This window comes from Athene noctua, chromosome 2 (assembly GCF_965140245.1).
Source record: "Athene noctua chromosome 2, bAthNoc1.hap1.1, whole genome shotgun sequence".
Classification (NCBI taxonomy): domain Eukaryota; kingdom Metazoa; phylum Chordata; class Aves; order Strigiformes; family Strigidae; genus Athene; species Athene noctua.
Genome location: NC_134038.1, coordinates 42181243 through 42191102, shown reverse-complemented (window position 1 = coordinate 42191102; position 9860 = coordinate 42181243). Strand labels below are relative to the sequence as shown.

General features: G+C 44.2%; 1 protein-coding gene across 1 annotated transcript in view; it reads left to right on the top strand.

Moving 5' to 3' along the window:
* Window positions 1-359: 359 nt before the first annotated feature.
* FAM110B (family with sequence similarity 110 member B) overlaps window positions 360-9860 on the top strand; it is a 114643-nt gene continuing 105142 nt past the window's right edge. The window contains exon 1 of the mRNA XM_074898932.1: window positions 360-464. The gene's annotated coding sequence lies outside the window, so the exon portion shown is untranslated. The remainder of the gene's footprint in view (window positions 465-9860) is intronic.

The following is a 9860-nucleotide window of genomic DNA, read 5'->3' as shown; positions in this document are numbered from 1 at the left end:
GCCCAGCTTGCCGCCCTGCCCTGCCCTCCCCTCCCCTCCCCTCCCGGGCGCCGCTCGGCCGAACAAAGGCGGCAGCGGCGGGTCCCCTTTGTGCAGCGCGGTCAGGGGAAGGCGCGATCGGGGGCTCCCGGGGCTTCCCGCCCCGCCAGCCGGGCCCGGCAGCGCTGGGCGGGCCCCGCGCTCCGGCTCTGGCCCCTGTGCCCGGGCCGGGCCGGCTCGGCGGCGTGTGTGGAGGAAGCGCCGGCTGCGCGGCGGGCGGGCGGCCGCCACCGCTCGGCTCCCCCGCCCTCCCCGTCTCCTCCCCTCCGCCGCCGATCCTCCGCTCCGCCCCCCTGCCTCCTCCTCCTCCTCCTCCTGCTCCTCCTCCCCGCGGCGGCGGCTCGCTCGGCCCCGGCTCGCGGCTTTTCTCCGCGGCTTCGCCTCGCTCCTCTCCGGGAGGCTCCCGCGCCGCGCTGGCGAGGACGGTAAGGGCGTCGGCGAGGCGCTGGGCCGGGCCGCTGCTACGGGCGCGGCGGAGCCTGGGGCTGAACGCGGCGCCGTCCCGCAGCGGTTCCCCGGCTTGCTGGGGGCGGCCCCGGCGAGCGGCTGCAGCGGCGGCAGGCGGGACCCCCCCCACGCCTAGCCCCGGCAGCGTCTGGCGGGGGTGCGGGGCTGGCGGCGGCGCCGTGCTGCCCCGGGGACGGGCGGGGGGCTCGCCCCCGCCGGGCGCTGCGGGAGGAGCCGCCCTGCCCTGCCCTGCCCAACCCTGCCCTGCTCTGCTCTGCTCTGCCGCCGGGGGTCGGCGGGGCGGGCGGCGCCCTCCGGTGACAAGAGAGCAGCCCCCGTGGGGTAGGTGTCGCGGGTGGGCGCCCCGCGCGGGAGAGGGGCCGAGCCGGCTCTGTCTCCCGCCTCTGGGGGCGGCCGTTCCGGCCCCCGCAGCCTGCGAGCGGGTCTGCGGCGGGGCGGGCGGAGCGGTTCGGCTCCTCTGAAATCCCTCGGTAATGTCAGGGGAGAACATATGGCCCGCGAGAGAGCCGCTGGAAGCCATCGGTGTTGAACTCCCCGGGTCAGCGCGAAGTCTGAACTTCCTCCCCGGGATGCCTTGGCGGGGGTGTGTGTGTGTGCGTGTGCCCTCTCGGGGGGTGTTGGGTGTGCCCCCTCGGGGGTGGGGGGAATGTGTGCTGTCGGGGGTGTGTGTGCCCGGCCGTGGGGATGCGGGTGAGCACATGGCCGCCTCCCCGGGGTGGGCGCTGTCCTGCTCGGGGTCTGCCCCGCGTCTGTCACAACCCCGCCTGGAGCTGGGCCTGCCGGCGCCTGCTTTCCTTTCAAAGTGCTACTCTGACCTAAGCAAACTTTAGCTGGGAGAAGGTTTATCCGAAAGGTAATTTATTTAATATGGGGTTTTTTCCCCCCTTCTTCCCTTACTCAGACAAGGTATCTTTGAAAAGAAGGAAAAGCAATATAATTATTCGTGTCCTAGGGTCCAATATATATGGCAGCTCATAGCGGAGAGAAGAAGGTTAAAACTTTCCAAGGCCTGGCACTGGCAAATTAACATCTCCAGTGAAACGTAGAATTAACTTTTTAAAACTTGAATTTTACAGTCGTTTGAATGTTGATCCTTGCTTGTATTTAAAATCTGCAGTTACTGTGTTCAGATACTTAAGGATGAAACATCTTTGTGCTTAAAATGATAATGCTATTGTGTTTTGTAGACAACTTTCGTCTTTCATGTAGACCTTTATATCACTTAGCTATAAGTACTTGCTCTCTTTGTAAACCTGCTACTCATCTCTTGGGTGACTTTGCAAAGATCACTTCAGTTCAACTTCCTTTTTTGTAAAATGCTTGTATCGATTTAATATGATACTGGGTCAGATTTGGCATTTATAATTTATTTCATATTCATAGCTATGTGCCTTAAGAGCCATGCTTTATAAAGCAATTTAACCTTGGTTCTGCCTGTAAAGCCTGCTGGTTGATCTTGGGGTGTGGTGTACGGGGGGTGCACAGCTTGTCTTGTGTATAATGTTAAGTGCCCTACTTACTTAAAAATGTGGAGAGCTCTAAAAGGGTCAATGTAATCCATACTACACGTGCGCTCAACTGACCTAGAATTAACAAGATAAAACAGTTTTAAGCACTTCTGGAATAAAAGGTGGTGTGTTATTTCCTCGTGTGTGACTAAGAATTAATTGTTTTTTCAAAGTGTCCAGTGCCACACTCCTCAGTTTAGAGGCTGAACACCCCACTTGTGCAGAGGCTGGGCTTGAGCTAGTGAGAGCAGGAGGCACCAGCAGCGTGAATGTGCTCCCTGGGGAGATGTACTTTTGGTGACGGTGGCTGGGGGAGGTGGGAGACCTACAGCAGTCCTTCAGAGGTGGTGGGCAGCCCTTGTCATGATGTGGGGCTGTTGGAGTTGATGGAGCTGTACACCCTGCCAGGGCCCCCATTTTATGTGGGTTAGTAACTTACGGTGTCAGTTGATATTTCATGCTGTGGTACTGACTTTCCCCTCTGCGGGTTCAGGCTCTTTGGGCAGGCAAGGTGCCTGTGTGCTGCAGTGTAGGTGCAGGTATACCAGGAATGTGGTGGTTAGTGTGATTTACTGCCTCGATGGAACTGATAGCCTGTGCCAGAAAGTTCATTCTGTTGTACAGAAAGCCTAGACTGCTCTCATGCCAGTGTATGCTTATTAAGAAAACTGTCATAAGCTAAAGTTAAGTGGGAAACGGTGTTTTCCAGATTCATATGGAGATCATTTGCTGTCACTTTGCCGGAGTGGTTCCTTATGTGTCCTGCTGTAGCACCTGACCATCAGCGCCCTCCTTCCCTGCTCCTCCTGGGCACAATTGTGGTGCACACACTGGAGATAGCAGATCTCAAATTGTTGCTGGAGGCGCTTTGTATGGGTGCAGTCTTCTATTGGACAGGCAATGTTATGCTCCAAAATCTGGAGGGCTAATGTTGATTTAGTAGTGAGGCAAAAGAGAGTCAAATCATAGAACAGAGCCTCACAAATGTGTTCTGGTTGCTCAGACCTACAGAGCATGATTGAGATGCCGTGCTAATGTATAAAAGGAAGATGTTTCTCAAATGTGATTTTGTGAGTATGCTTCCCAGTGGTGACATAGTTAGATTGGAAATTGGTACGCTGAAATATCATAGGGTAGATTTTGGTCATTAATTGTAGTGGAATGCAGAGTAAATGAAGGCTCATGTTTACAGCCTGCCCAGAACTAGAAGGCATATCTTTGAACTCTGGGTAAGGAATGTCTCTGGTCTCTTCGTGGCTGACACCGGGTCTTGCTTTCCACTGCTAGATTACGGCTCTCTTCCACAAGGGCTTAAACACATGTGTTGATTAGCCACAAGTTAATAATTTTAAATTAAACTTAAGGATAAATATGTCAGCTACAAACTTTTTATTTCAAGGAACTTTTATTTTAGTAGGGCAAGTTCTGAGAAGTTAGAGTAACTAGTTTGTGAAGTCCGCATGACTGAAGATCTGTAGGAGTCAGAGTTTGTTGTTTTTTTGTTTTTTTTTTTAAAAAAAGGCTTGGACTTTCTTAAATGGAAGGTACAACAACTGCTTGAAAACTTCATTTTAAGCTGGAGGAAAAGCTTGCCAAGTGGGGCTGCAGACCTTGCTGTGAGAATAAGATACTGCAAATTACCGGAAAACCTGTAAGGAATGAAGCAAAGGAGGGGATTGATCATTGGAGAGCAGAAACTGCAGGGATAGCACATGAATTGCCAAAAGCTAGATCATGAAGAAATTTAAGAAGAGGAAAAAAATAAAAAGAAGAGAACTTGGCTATGATGTTGTGAGGACCAGGCAATAGCTGAAAAATATGTCTAATGGCTCCAAAATGAGCAGTTGTAACCAGTTTTAGATAGGAATGAGGATTTGAACATGGGAGAAAGATAGAGTGCCGAACAGAAATGAACCAGAATAAACATTTTATGCCTGTTTCTAGATTTAATTTAGTCAAACTAAGGAAGCAAAGGGTCTCTGCTTTAGGGGTCTCAAAGAGTTGGCACAGAACACTGGAGCCAGGTTAAAAAAAAAAAAAAATCAGTTGTTGTCTGTCAAGTTGGGTGTAGCAGCTGTGAGAGCTATATGGCAAAAGAGGTATACTTGTATTTATTTTAAAAGAAGAGGAGAATGGAATCTGTTCACACATTTTACTCTGGTCTTAATAGTATTCAATGATTTAGAACAAATGGGGAATGGGTAAGTAAGTACACAAAGAAAGGTAAGTGGAAAACAGGATAAAATGTATCATGGATCTGCCACAACTAGGTCGTGGAAGACTAAAGTCATATTATTATTGGTTAAATGCTGAGTGTCCTAGACAAAAAGAGCAGAAGGCTTTAGTTGGACACTGTACACCATGGCACGACACTGCAAATGACTAAAATGAAAGAATGAGGCTTGGCTAAAGAATGGTGAGGTAGCTTGGGAGAGCAGCCTGAAGGATAAATTGTTACTTTGCCTGCATGAATAAAGGAATCATTGCTCTTGATTGGTATTAGTGGGAGGCTGGTCTTTTTCCTTCACTGTACTGGCTGAGATAATTCTGCGCAAAGGATGGCTGCTGATGAGGCAAAGTTAGGACACATAGTCAGCACTGAGCAGGGTTGGATTATTGCACAGGAAGAACTGAATGTCTGTGATGACTGAAGCAATAGGAATGAGAGGAAGTTAAATAGCTTTAAAAACGAAGTTATCTACTGAGTGATTATTAACAACACATCTGCTATCAGTTGGCAGGTCATCCCTTAAAACAGGCCTGGAGGAAAAGGCCTGAATGCCATTGTCAGACAGGGATGACTGTTCAATGGTGAGCATGAAATGAAAGCAAATGTGATCCGCAGCAAGAGCTCTTCGGTGGAGATAGGCAAGTTATTATGCAAGGCATTAGGGAGACTTAATGTCAAATACCGTACATGGTTCTGGTCACTTATGTACGGAAAATACTAAATTCTAGTGGAACATATACAGGGACATCCAGGCTACAAAGATGATGGGGTGTGAACAGTCTGGAGTTAGATGAGAGACTGAAGCTTAAGCTACACTGGCTTTTGTAGCTTAGTTATGGCAAAAAGGAGAGACAACAAGCTGCTTATAAATTCCTGGGGGCAAATTCTTGGAGAAGAGGACGGGTCAGAAACTGAAGGCTCACCTGCAATTTTGGATTAAAAACTTGACATACAAGAGGATGATTTCATGGCATGTTGAATGGATGTTAACACTGTTGTACATGGGGAATTCAAAATGAGTTTCCTAACTGTCAGATTTTGGATGCCCTCACAGCTGTACATCTCTTAAGTCCCAGTTTGTGATTAAGTTTGCATGTGACTGTTAAGGAAATGGGCAGTTCAGGTAATTCAAGGTACCTTAAATTTCATGCTTTGGTCTTTACTACTAATCAACAGAAATAGAATACACTTAAGTGAAGGAGGTGTGATGAGCAGAGATACTTATTTTTGGGGCATATTTGTTGTCTCATCACTTAATGGTGAGCAGAATTTATAACAAGGAAAAATTGCCATCTATGGCATTAGTAGCTGCTGCTTTTTCTTCTCTTTTTAGTGTATAATGGAGTGGAAACAAGTATAACTCATAAAATATTAAAGATAACCACAAATTAATATGCGTGGGACAGAAAAATGCATAAATGGATGTGCAGGCTAGAGGTCAGGATGGCTGACTTGAACCCATAAATGAATAAAAGGATTATGCTCTCCTGTTGAGTGTGTGCCCATATCTCTCCTCTGCCTGACTTCATGCTCTCAGGTCTTAGTGCTCTGTGACAGTGTCTGCATCCTTTCGTTTGAGGACTGTGCTCCAGGGAACAGACGTAGGGAGGCGTTGCCTGGGGAGGGCCTCAGAGCCTTCTGCAGTAGGTGAAGGGCAGGACTGCTGAAGACCTGGTGTCGGGACTCCAAGCCAGGAGGATGTGTGATTGTCTATGGCTTCATTTTGCAGGTGTAGTACCTGACCTAGGCACTGGTGCTGAGCTGTGGAGAGGCCAGCACAACCTTACTGCCAGGGACAAATTGAGGTATGAGATAGCCAGTTCAGACACTTTCTGTAGTAACACTGTTGAAGACTTCTCTGGTACACACTGAAGAGGCATGTGCCTCATAGAAAGTGTAATGATGGTGTGCAGTTTGAAGGTTACACCATGTTGACTTAATTTGACCTTTGCTGTAGCATCAGGGTCTGTCCATTTAAAAAAAAAGCTCTCCTGTAGCTGGACTTTGTACGCCCACTCAAACCTCTGGAAGTTTTGACATAACTCTTCAAAAAGGAAGAAGAGTGTATATCATCTGTGTGGATATATCTTGAGAAGAATCATTGAAAAAATAAGGTGTTTTGAATGTGTTTGTACATCACAGCATGACTGGTGTCTTGATACTGTTTTATGTCTATTTGTTTTGAATTTATAAGGCAGGTGTCTTACTTCCTTAGAAGTAATTCTGTTGCAAACTCCTTTCCGGCATAGTATATTAAAAATCTGAACTATTAAATTTTACGTGTTTTGTTTTAAATGCATGTGTGTTCTTTCTTTAAAGAGGAGCTGTGTAATAAGCTCAATGTGTCAGCATCTCCCATAGGAAATAAACGTGAAGAGATTGTGTTGAGCCATCAAAAGAATAATTTAACAATCCCAGGGAAAATTGATTTTATTGTCCTGGTAGCTTTTAGCATGTATTATTAGGCTATTCACTTATTGTGATCTTTCATTTGCTCCTATTTCTCTTTTATGAGTGTTGGGTGTATCATTAAAAAAGATGAGACTAGGACCATACTTTGCATTTGTATAGAATCTTTCACTTGACAGCTTTCAAGTTCCAAATATTAATGGATGAGGTGGAACAGTTATTTCAGATTTACAAAGGAGAGATTCAACCTAAATTCAAACAGTCTCTAGCAAATGAGAGAACAGAGCCCTTGTCTCCTGATGCTTTGCTGTGTTCTTTAAAAACAAAATCACTCAAATAATTTCCTGTTACAATTTGAAGTCTTGGAAAAGTCTGCATTAAGAAATGGGCGGAAATGTTTTAAGACTTCATTGGACAGGGAAGATAACAGCAGCATCCAGTATTGTCTACAGGTTAAGCAAGTGGAAAGGAATATCCTCCTTCTTGTTAATAGGTCAATGAACTGTGTGCTTGTGGTGAGCACGGTCAGACTGGGAAGCAGAGAAATGGATTGGAGCAAGGAGTAAGTGGTGTAAGCGATAGAAGTAAAACCTGTAACATGCACACGAGAAAGAATACAAGAGAGAAAATGGGATTGAGAAAATGAGAATTATGGAAAGACTGTGAATGAACAAACTGGTGAACAGGTAAATGAAGGAAAAATGCTTATATATTACACATGAACTCAGTATGCACATTAACTTGTGTCCAAATTAAATGGGAAAGCTCATGTTTTATTCATTGCTGTGATGTAACTGTGGGATAGCTATTAGTTGCTTGGGGTTGCACTGTTTAAAAAAGCATGTTTTGAGTGAATAGAGGTTACAGCAGGGAAGGAACAAAGCAGAACCTTAGAGGTAAACTGCATTTTAGATGTGAGTATCTGTAAATTACACAGCGTCTTGCATAGTTCCGAAACAAAGCAAAGGAAAAGAAGAATTGTAGAGAGAAGAACAGGGAAAGAAATGTGGTTCTACATCCTTCCAGTGGTTTAACTCTCAGATTTCCTCATGGTGGCTTTTTGTGCAAATAGGAGCTAAAGGAGCGTCTTTCTGCTGTGAAAGGACCATTCGTAACAGAGTCTTTCTCTGTCCAGTACCTCTCCACAGTATTAGACAAGTCTGTTTTAAATAACTACCTGAATTCATGAGTGGACCCAGACCTTTGGATTTGTAATGACCTTTGTATGTTGTCTTTCTCTATTTGACAAGTTAATCTGTGCATGTTACCATTTGGAAGGTCAGGGGGCCACTAGAAACAAAACTGTTTCTCCTGTGTATGTGTGCACATATATAGGCAGCTTAAACTAGAATGAAGGAGAATCATTTAAGTAATGGTTGGGTAGAGCACTTTTGAGATGGTGATGATAATAGACATTTTATTTGTACTTTCTTGTGTGCATATGTATAAAAAGTAATGTTGCTGTGATCTATTTGACAGACTGTTATTTCTCTTCTTGTCCACCTTCAATGGTTTTAGACCAGCTTTTTAATATCTTAAGAACATCTTGCTGCTTTCCGTGCATGCACGTACTTCAAGACTACATTTAGAAAAATTCAAATTTAGTTTTGTAAATTAGTCATGTAAGTACAAGTAGTTAAAATGTGATAGATTTCACTTCCATGTTGTATTTAATTACAAGATTGTTATTATCTGTGTTGTTTCACCTTTCTGAGCTGTGGTATTACTGTTGAGTTCTCCCAGTGTGTTAGTTTTGGATGTTGAATGATAATTGTAGTGGCTGACAATCCTGAATGAATTTAAATGGTAGGCAGTGTGAATGAGGACTTCATGGATTGCTTTTCCTGTTTGGATAGGTGTTATTTTCTCACTGAAGATCGCTTGTGGCTGTCAGACTTCTTTCTACATAATAAAACTTCATGCAATATATAGGGACTTGCCGATAAATCAGTTAATTCCACTGATTAATATCTGATAATCAAAAACTAGAATCCCAGTTCTGGAACACATAAAACTCCTGCTGTGCATTTGTATAAATGCTTAGGGAACATTTGCAGATGTAAAGGTCAGCTCACTCAGATTTCCTTCAAGACTTCCAGACATGATTTGCTGAAGGATTTTGGATGTTTTAATTATTTTTTTTTCCTTTATGTATTGTTACTCTGTTGTCCCCATCTCGCAGCATTTGCTGTGCAAGTTTGGGGACTTACTGCTATTGTAGTATTGGGTTCTGTTTCAGTAAATGAAATAATGCATGTTAGGTGGAGCTTCAGAAGTTCTACCAGAAGTGAATCTCTCAAATTTTTCAGTATTTAAAGCCCCACACTTCAGGTCTTTTTTTTTTTTTTTTTCCTCTTTCTTCCTGTTTGATAGACTGTGAGAAAAAGGAGAAACTGACTCTAATGAAGCACAGCATATGGGAATGCCCAGTGTAAGTTCTTGAATTTGGAGAGAAAATGTTGTTTTCCTCTGATCTTTGCTATAAGGGTTTGAGGTGTTCGCTTGTGATTGTAATAAACAAATTTGTTTATTTAGGAAAAAATCTTAACTTGTTGTTTGTTTTTGTTTTTTTTTTTTTTCCTGATGGCCCATTTATTAAAGGAAGTTTGTGCTATCACAGAGTTTCTATTTTAGGAATGAGATATCTTCTTTTTTTTTTTCCTGTTTAATTGAAAGATGATCAGTGTAATTTCTGTCTTCCTTCCCTCTCCATCCCCCTTAAAACAAAACAAAACCTTCAGTCCTTAAACAAAAGTGTCTTTGTTTTTACATTTGTTTTATGAAATTGCTTAAATCCTTTGGGAAAAGCTTTCCTCTCACAGGAAGAAGGGGGGAAAAAAAACCCAAACCTCCTAAAGCCAAAACCAGCAAGCCTGCTACCAGACATCACAGTGTTTTGCTATCTGAATAGTAGCAGATTGCATAAAAGAAGCAATTTCTCATCTTAATGAATGAAAAGTGCAATTGCAGAAATGCACACAAATAGACATATGGTTTTCACTTAGCAAATGTAAAATTGGTAGCATTCAGAGCAAAAAGTTGCTGCCTACCTTTCTTGAAGCTTCTTTGGACTGTCATTGTCAGGAGTGGAACTTTAAATGGAATATTTCAAAACTCTGAGAAATGGGAAGAACAAATGCTCTCTGGCCTTTCTGATTGATTGATTTATTTGTTTATTTATAAACCTTGGCTCTACATCTTTGGGC